This window comes from Oncorhynchus clarkii, chromosome 26, assembly GCF_045791955.1.
Source record: "Oncorhynchus clarkii lewisi isolate Uvic-CL-2024 chromosome 26, UVic_Ocla_1.0, whole genome shotgun sequence".
NCBI classification, from domain to species: domain Eukaryota; kingdom Metazoa; phylum Chordata; class Actinopteri; order Salmoniformes; family Salmonidae; genus Oncorhynchus; species Oncorhynchus clarkii.
Genome location: NC_092172.1, coordinates 18,537,229 through 18,546,724, shown reverse-complemented (window position 1 = coordinate 18,546,724; position 9,496 = coordinate 18,537,229). Strand labels below are relative to the sequence as shown.

General features: G+C 42.3%; 1 pseudogene; it reads left to right on the top strand.

The window, feature by feature from the left end:
* Nucleotides 1–1,526: 1,526 nt before the first annotated feature.
* LOC139384881 (DNA-directed RNA polymerase II subunit GRINL1A-like) lies at nt 1,527–4,072 on the top strand (annotated as a pseudogene).
* The last annotated feature ends 5,424 nt before the right edge of the window (nt 4,073–9,496 follow it).

The following is a 9,496-nucleotide window of genomic DNA, read 5'->3' as shown; positions in this document are numbered from 1 at the left end:
TACACCTCTTCAGAGGAAGAGAAAGAAAACCGTAACACAGACGAGCTTCAATGCCATACAACTCTCCTTCCGTGGCCTCCAACTCCGCTTAAATGCAAGTAAAACTAAATGCATGCTCTTCAACCGATCGCTGCCCACATCTGCTCGCCCAGCATCACTACTCTGGACGGCTCTGACTTAGAATATGTGGACAACTACAAATACCTACGTGTCTGGTTAGACTGTAAACTCTCCTTCCAGACTCACATCAAGCATCTCCAATCCAAAATTAAATCTAGAATCGGCTTCCTATTTCGCAACAAAGCATCCTTCACTCATGCTGCCAAACATACCCTCGTAAAACTGACTATCCTACCGATCCATGACTTCGGCGATGTCATTTACAAAATAGCCTCCACCACTCTACTCAGCAAATTGGATGCAATCTATCACAGTGCCATCCATTTTTGTCACCAAAGCCCCATATACTACCCACTACTGCAACCTGTACACTCTCGTTGGCTGGCCCTCGCTTCATACTCGTCACCAAACCCACTGGTTACAGGTTATCTACAAGTCTCTGCTAGGTAAAGCCCCGCCTTATCTCATGTCACTGGTCACCATAGCAGCACCCACCCGTAGCATGCGCTCCAGAAGGTATATTTCACTGTTCACCCTCAAAGCCAATTCCTACTTTGGCTGCCTTTCCATCCAGTTCTCTGCTGCCAATGACTAGAATGAAATGCAAAGATCACTGAGCCGGAGACTCTTACCTTCCACACTAGCTTTAAGCACCAGCTGTCTGAGCAGCTCACAGATCAATGCACCTGAACATAGCCCATCTGTAAATAGCCCATCCAAGTACCTCATCCCCATACTATATTTATTTATCTTGCTCCTTTGCACCCCTGTATCTCTACTTGCACATTCATCTTTTGCACATCAATCACTCTAGTGTCTAATTGGTATATTGTAATTACTTTGCCACCATGACCTCTTTATTGCCCTACCTCCCTTTTCTTACCTCATTTGCACACACTATATAGATTTTCTTCAACTGTATTATTGACTATGTTTTGTTTATTCCATGTGTAACTCTGTTGTTGTATGTGTCAAACTGCTTTGCTTTATTCTTGACCAGGTCGCAGTTGTAAATGAGAACTTGTTCTCAACTTGCCTACCTGGCTAAATAAATAATAATAATTGTCGGTACTTGTCTGTCTTGCTGAGTTTTGATGTCTTTTCCCGACAATGTCAAGTTAGGAAGTGTAATATGATTAGATAGGTTTAAAAAGTGGAATGGGGTGGTGTGTTTTTTCTATTTTTATAGAGGGCAAATAGTTGACAGGGCAATTTAAATGTTTCCCAATTTTGAATTACCGTATCAATAATTTATTGTCGGTAGGCGGTGAATGGCTTCACACACCAGTACAGTAGGTGGCGGTGTATGCACCTAAAAGTTGGACGCGATCCGCCAACCAAATCCTAAAGCAAAAGAAGAAGAATATTGAAGGTAACGTACTTCCGGTTACAATGAAAGCGCGCCGGCTACGTAGCAACCAAAATACAAATTCAATCTAACAGACAGCTGAAGATGAAAGTATATTTTATTGAACAACATAATCCCGTTAAGTGTAACGCTAATGGACTAACAAAGTCATGTTTTTATAGGGTAATTTTAGTTATTCGGTAAACTTATTTGGGCGGGTTTTAGACTAGTAGCTACTAGCTAGCTAACAATGTTCTCGTCATCGTGGGCAGCTCCATCAGAACGCCAGGGGCAAGTGGGGGTTCTCAAAACCAAGAGCAAAGAAGAACTTGGTGAATTACTGTCACGCCAAGATAAACTATTATCTAACAAGTATGTAACTTCATATCATTCATCTGACAGAAGCTTACTCAAATTATTAATTAGCTGCTACAACAACATTACATTCTTCTAGAAACTTCCAGCTGTTGGCTAGACAGTGGTGCCAGTTTTGGCGCATGTGTGTAAATGCTATCCGCCTCAATGTAGGGTAACTGATGTTACTTCAACTAGGGAAATGCGTTTTACCATGAACCTGACATTCCTTTGTTTTTACTATCACTGCAAACTACATTTTCTTAAAGTTGAGCTGAAAGCAGTGGTTAGTTATTCGTTATTTCTCGTTGACAGACTGATTTGATATGTTGTTATCAACAGTTCATACAGACCCTTCCAGACAAAGGGAAGAAGATCTCAGACTTTGCAGAGAGAGTATGCCTTGCTCTTGCCCACAATGAAGAAGAGGAGATGAAGCAAGATATGCTGTCATCTGTCAGGACAGAGCTGCAGTCTAAATACCAGCAGACTTTGACACAAAGACGACGTGGTAGCCAGAATAAACCAGAAACTTCCCAACATAGGAGACAAGCTGGGGACACAGCTCCTGGAAATGTCCAAGAATTGGACGTCTCACCTCTGTCACCTAATGTTCAGGAGAGCAAAATAGTTGACACGTTGCAAGAAGACAGTGTGTCCAAAGTATTTGCTGCTGAAACCATGGAGGTGGCCCAGGCTGGTGGTGATGCAGGGGCCTCTCTAGACTCTGACAGGACAAAAGAGAGCGACCTAGCGGAGGCCTTGCAGAGGGTCACTCTGTCTGACCACTCAACTGGCTCGAGTGGATCCCCTAAAGACACATTCAACAGACCTGCTACTAGCAACCCCTTCCTTGGAAGGCAGCCACAGAAGAAACTACACTACATAGAAGTCCTGGCGAGGACTGAGAAGGACCCGGCTATGAGGAGACAGCAGTATAAGCCTAATCTGTATGTCCACTTTGTATGAAAGTATTTAAGAATACTGTATAGTTCAGTGATGCTGCCTTTAGTTATGGCAATGCACTTGTATTCTCACCTACTAACTCTTATATTAACTCTTCCTATAATGTTTGCAGGTTTGCCCACAACACATATGGCTCCCCGTCAGGGTCTCTGTCACCCAACCAATCCCCTGGAGGCTTATTACCATCACCAGTGCTCTCCGTTGAGGCCAGGAGGGAGCGAGACAGGAAGCACATTGACGACGTCACTGCGGCCAGGCTGCCACTGCTCCACTACAGCCCTGCCCAGCTGCTGACACTGGAGCAGTCAGCTGACCTGCTACTCGAGCAGACCAGGAAACACCAGGTGAGTGGCCCCTGGGTATGTCTGACACAACAGAGGAACATTAAGGTCTGTCCAACAACACCAAAATGCTCACTGCTCAAGGTAACAGTTACTCCTGATCAGATGTACGATCAGATTACATGAGGGAATTAAATGTGTTATAAGTGTTGAGGCAACGTCTACCTAGCTATTCCATTATCACCACAAAAACACTGTGCTCATCTAATGATGAACACTCCCTATGCTACTTCCATTCATGGTATAGTATAGCAGCCTAATACTTACTGCTAAACACTTGCTCATTTTTTCAGGTTAATTACCCTATCAATGTCAGCATCTCTCCTGTATTGTGTGTTTCCCTCAGGATTTGCAGGCCAAGCTGGCAGCCCAGAAGCTGTCTGAGGGACTGAGGTTCAGCACTGGGAGCTATGTTGTGGAAGGGGGCCCGCTTGGGCGCCTACAGGGAGGTTCATGATGACGTAGCCCAGCTTTCCTCAGAGGAAGACTAATCCGGGGGGGGCCGCAGCAAGGAAACCCAGGTGACCCCTGACCTCTGAGACAACAGTCTCTGTGCCCTGCATCAGGGCCTATGGAAGGAAGGGGATTGGCAATTCAAAGACGAGAGGCCTGCCTGAGGAGATGGAAAGGGTCATGGGCATCGGGGTGGTTTTGAAGGCACAGTGGGTGTCCCTGTCTTGTCTATCCAGGGAGGTGAATTGTGTGGGTCTTGGTTCACCATCAGTAATTCACTGAGTTGTCACCCAGTCAGCATCCTGTCCAGTTTATCAGAGCTGCCACAGAACCTTAGGCCTCCTGTTGGGTGATGTGTTAGCCTCTTGCAGGGAGCATTAGGTATGCTATCTCACCATGTTGTCAGAGAGTAAAATATCAGTTGTGTGATGAGGCTGCTACAGTATTGTCTGGTATTGTTGACTCCCATGGTGGTTGCATTTCCAAAAGACAAAAGTATTGACCGTATGCATGTGAGAAATATAAAGAAAATATTTTTTGTATGATCTTTTTCTAAAGTGTTTGTGATTGAAAATAAAAATCTGTTCTTACCATATTTTGGTTGATCATATTCTTGAAATGGGAACAAATCATCATAGCCCTAAGTTCTGTGAGCTCTGAAAATAAAGATGGTAGTGGTTAATTGCGGTCTAAGACGGAGCAGCGTGCTGACATTTTCCAGCAGAATGTTTTCTTAACCCTGCCACAGTTTGATGAGAGCTATGACTCCGCTGTCATTTAAACCCTGTGATGTTATCAGTGGAGAAATCTGTGACACGCTTTAGAAGATTAATATATGGTCTAGTGAAATATTGCAGCTTGATGGAATCTGGCCCAATGGCTGAAATACATCTGGCTTGCATTTGGCTCATGTTACTTCCCGGAGTGGCAGGGTATGATGGGATGGCAGCAGACTGACATACCATTTTTCAGCTTTTTTCTTACTAATGCTGATAAGGAGTGCCAGCAACATTAAAAACTCTTCCCAAACATCCATTCCCATCACCTACAGTCCAATCCTCCCTAGTAGTTATACAGACCCATTTTAACTTTATTATGATTCAGGAATTTTAATGAGGAGAAAGAAGTGATTGAGGCGAGCTCAGGGGAAATGAGGGAGAATTCATGTTGGTCTGTCTGAGCTCCATGGTTGATGCCCTTTGATAACCCCTGGTAATTGCTGCTGAGCCATTGGTGGGAGCTGCTATAGAAAAAAACCACCATCTGGCTGCTGTGTGTTTAGACACAGGTCTGATGGACTCCAGAAAGCTCTGCTCCGACGTCCAATAATAAATATGTCAGCGAGCTCAGGAGAGGATCTTCCTCGTACTGGTATTAATTAAGCCTACCTTGCTTACATAAATGTGGAGACTGTTACCAATTACTGGGTTGCATTTTTCCTACAGCTTTGCTCCATGGTTTCTGGCCTGCGCTATCACTCACAAGTACATTGATATGTCTGAGCTGGAACCAAGCATGCGTTCTATGGCCAGAGCCTTTAAGTTGTTCGTTTGGGAGGTTGCTTATAGTTGTGGTGAATCCCACACGTTTTACCTCAGATTAATAATCTGCTCAGCTAGTCTGCAAGTGATTTGCTCCAACTGTGTGTCTGAAATCACACATCTCTGGGGAGCTGGAATAATTTGGATTTGGGAAGGGGAAATGGCATATGATTTTAAAACTGCCTGTTCAAAGAGCAGCCATCTCGCCCGTACAGTGAACAGTGATGTATAGACTGGCATTAAGCTCAATCTCAGTTAAATGATTGCATTATTTTACGTTTGCCATGTTACAAAGTCTGAGGTCATAATTTTTTTTTCAATTCTCTCACCTCTTATGTTTTAAAAAAAAATTCTCAAAGCACAAAGGATATTAAATAATGCAGCAGTCAGCAGCTTTGTAATGGTAGTTTATCTTCCCCTTCCCAATTACAACCAGCTCTGCCTCCTCTTACTAGGACCATGTGTTCCAGGTTTTTTGTTTCATTCATTGGTATTTTGATATGTGTATTGTTGATCAATTGTACATTTCAGTCTAATTTTCTATTTATGATGTAGAGCTTTTTTCAACCAATGGTATTCACCAGAAATCTGTTTTCACAATCAATCCTGATGCGTGGAAGACATACGTCAAAGCAGGTCAGAAAATGGTTAGTGTTTTGATAACAGAGAAAATTGTTTTCAGGGAGTGGGTGCTATTGAACTGGTATCCTGCTGTGTTATCTCATGGTTGTACATGTAAGTGCAGATATTCAGTATTATTTTACCCAATTCCGCTGCTATTCACTAGTCTAGTCTGTTCTGTCCAATGAGAACAGGTTACTTATAACTTTAACAAGACAACAGTGGGTTTCTCAAGCCTCTGTCTCAGGTTTTTTTTTGTGAGAAAGTTGTGTGAGACAGAAGGCAGTAAGGAAAAGGGTTGTTTATGTCATGCCTGATGTCTTCCAGAAGAGACATCGCACGTGGCCTCAACAGTCCTGAAAGTGTGTGCAGCTGCCCCATCATCAACACCATATGCAGATAAGATCACTGAATTCCCTGGCTGGTGTTACTCCTATTAAAACAGTGCATTAGAGATGCACTACAGCTGTCTGGAACTGGGTCTCATCATGCATGAAGTAAACATCCCCTTCAAAATGCTGCTATTTTTAGATGAACACCATCATTTACTTTTCCACGAGTTGAAGTTGATTTTAATGTTTGGTTTGTATGAAGACAGCGAAAGGCTTGGTTGTGTACATTTTCTTTGTCATATTGTGATTCAGTGCCTTCAGAAAGTATTCATACCCCTTGACTTATTCCACATTTTGTTGTTACAGCCTGAATTGAAAATGTATTAAATAGATTTTTCGCTCACCCATCTCCGCACAATACTCCATAATGCCAAAGTGAAAACATGTTTTTAGAATGTTTGCAAATTGATTGAAAATGAAATACAGAAATATCTAAATGACATAAGTATTCACACCCCTGACTAAGTACATGTTATAATCACATTTGGCAGTCTTTCTGGGTAAGTCTCTAAGACTTTTGCACACCTGGATTGTACAATATTTGCACATTATTCTTTTTTAAATTATTCAACATCTGTCAAGTTGGTTGTTGATCATTGCTAGACAGCCATTTTTAAATATTGTCATAGAAGTTCAAGCCAATTTAAGTCAAAACTGTAACTAGGCCATTCAGGAACATTCAATGTTGTCTTGGTAAGCAATTTCAGTGTTTATTTGGTCTTGTATTTTAGGTTATTGTCCTGCTGAAAGGTGAATTTGTCTCTCCGTGTCTGTTGGAAAGGAGACTGAACTAGGCTTTCCTCTAGGATTTTGCTTGTGCGTAGCTCTATTATTTTATATTTGTATTCTGTACAGTCTTCCTTCTTTTCACTTTGTCAATTAGGATAGTATTGTGGAGTAACTACAATGTTGATGATCCATCCTCAGTTTACTCATCTCTATAACTGTTTTAAATTCACCATTAGCCTCATGGTGACATCCCTGAGCGGTTTCCTTCCTCTCCTGCAACTGAGTTAGGAAGGACAAATGTATCTTTGTAGTGACTGGGTGTATTAATACACCATCCAAAATGTATAGCTTCACCATGCTCAAAGTTAATTTTTATTTTTTTTACCCTTCTACCAATAGGTGCCCTTCTTAGTGAGGCATTGGAAAACCTCCCCGGTCTTTGTGGTTGAATCTGTGTCTGAAATTCACTGCTCGACTGAGGGACCTTATATATATGTGTGGGGTACAGAGATGAGGTAGTCATTCAAAAATCATGTTAACCACTATTATTGCACACTGAGTGATTCCATGCAACTTTTATGTGTCCTGTTAAGCACATTTTTACTCCTGAACTCATTTAGGCTTGCCATAATGGGTTGAATACTTCTGGACTCAATACATTTCAGCTTTTTATTTTGTATTCATTTGTAAACATTTTCAAAAACAATTCCACTTTGAAATGATGGGCTAGTGACAAAAAATCTCAATGTAATCCATTTTAAATGTAGGATGTAACACAACGAAATGTGAAAAAAGTCAAGGGATGTGAATATTTTCTGAAGGTGTAGATTCATTAGAGAAGGCCCTTGCACAGGCAGGGATAAATTGAAAAGGTGGTGCAAAAATAACACTTAACCATAGAAACATTATTTAGATAGAACTGATCGTGACATGGACAAGTTATGGCCATGAGTAGTAGCATTTGATATCTTTAATATAGTGCTTTGCCAGCATAGCATTCTGAGTGATATATGTCAAGATATAGGCTACTGTACTGTATGTCCAGGTCACACATTGCATGCAGAACTGTATCCTACCGAGGTTCCATGTGGAATACAGTATGCCAGGCTCTGCACTCCTGTGGCCTACAAGAATAAGTCACGTCAGTTTCCCTAACAAAAATATTTATCTTACAGTAGCTGTATCCCTGACCACATATGGGGGGAAATAAACATTACATGGCTGTAATGAATTACTATGACGTTTTCAAGCTTCCTCCAGCAGATGGGACTACAGACGTACCTACAGTATGTAGCTTCCACAGTCTAACACTAGATGGCAGTAGCACCACTTTGCGCCCTTCCTTACGTTACCTGGAACCTGGACAGACCACCAACATACAGTAAACTTTGGATAAACATAGGAAGGTTTTTATTGGCCAGTTGACGATAATGATATACATGCAGAAAATAACTAGGTTCTGTTTTCACGCAACTGCTCTCATGGACATACAGTCAGTGTTGTTTATATGAGTTGGAAAGCAAGCACACCAGCAAGGCCTCGGCTATGAAGACACCTCATCATAACGAAAGTACGCAACAAGTGTCACCATTTCTGAAAGGATCCGACTGAACAGCTGTCAGCTTTCATTTTCAGTCCTTAGCTGACATATTTGTGTTTAATTCCAGAACCTGCTGTTCTGAGGTGTGGTGGATGTCCCTCATGTGTGGCCCATTGGGCCACAGCCCAGCATCTGCTTAGTCCAGATAACACCAACAATCAGCCCAGATCTACGTCTACAAATCTACCAAGAGGGGAAACAGTCTGAAATCCCTGTCTACATCTGTGGCTAAGCAGACTCCAACAACTGTTGCTTGGAGAACTTTGCATAACAATCATGAGGCTGCAGAAAGAAAAGCAGAGAAAAGAGGGTCTAGATGGGCCGAGGCCCATGGTGCGCGGAGAGGGCCAAGAAGCTGCCAGCGTCCCAGCCGCCCCATGTCTGGGCTGGCACGGCATTAAGCGGGCTGTTTCGAGGCCTGTCAAAAGCTCATCACTGCGAGGAAGCCGTCTCCGTGGGGATGCTGCGGGAGTGCCAGGGCACGGTAGGGGAGAGAAACCAGAGTCTTGTCCAGCAGCTTGGCCATAATGAGGAGGAAAATTCTCATTCTTGTATCCAAATTAATGTAACAATAACAATTTGCTTTTGTCCAACTTTTCTTTTTTTTTACTCAATACCCTTTTTGCCTCCTTAATTTCTGCTCATCAGCTATACCAAGTGCATTAATTATGATTAGTAGGCCTATATTTTCTGTCTCACCTATTTATATCTAATGGAGTTATGTTACGTGGTAACCTCCCAACACATTACACAAGTCCAGCTGCCTGGCTTATTAGAGGAGTTGTACTGTATCCTGGTGCATGAGACTGCTAACTCTGACGTTGTGTAACATCGTTACTTAATTCATGTGGTGTCTTATAGTGGTACAAAGTGAGCATGTTTCCATTCAAAGTGACAGATAGAACATTGGTTGTCTCGGTATATTTGCTAGTAGCCTGGTAGATGGCATTAGAGAGGTTGTCATGAGGCTCTGATGACTGGATGATGTCAGTTATGGCATTCAAGATGTAAAACACCAGTTTTAAGTAATA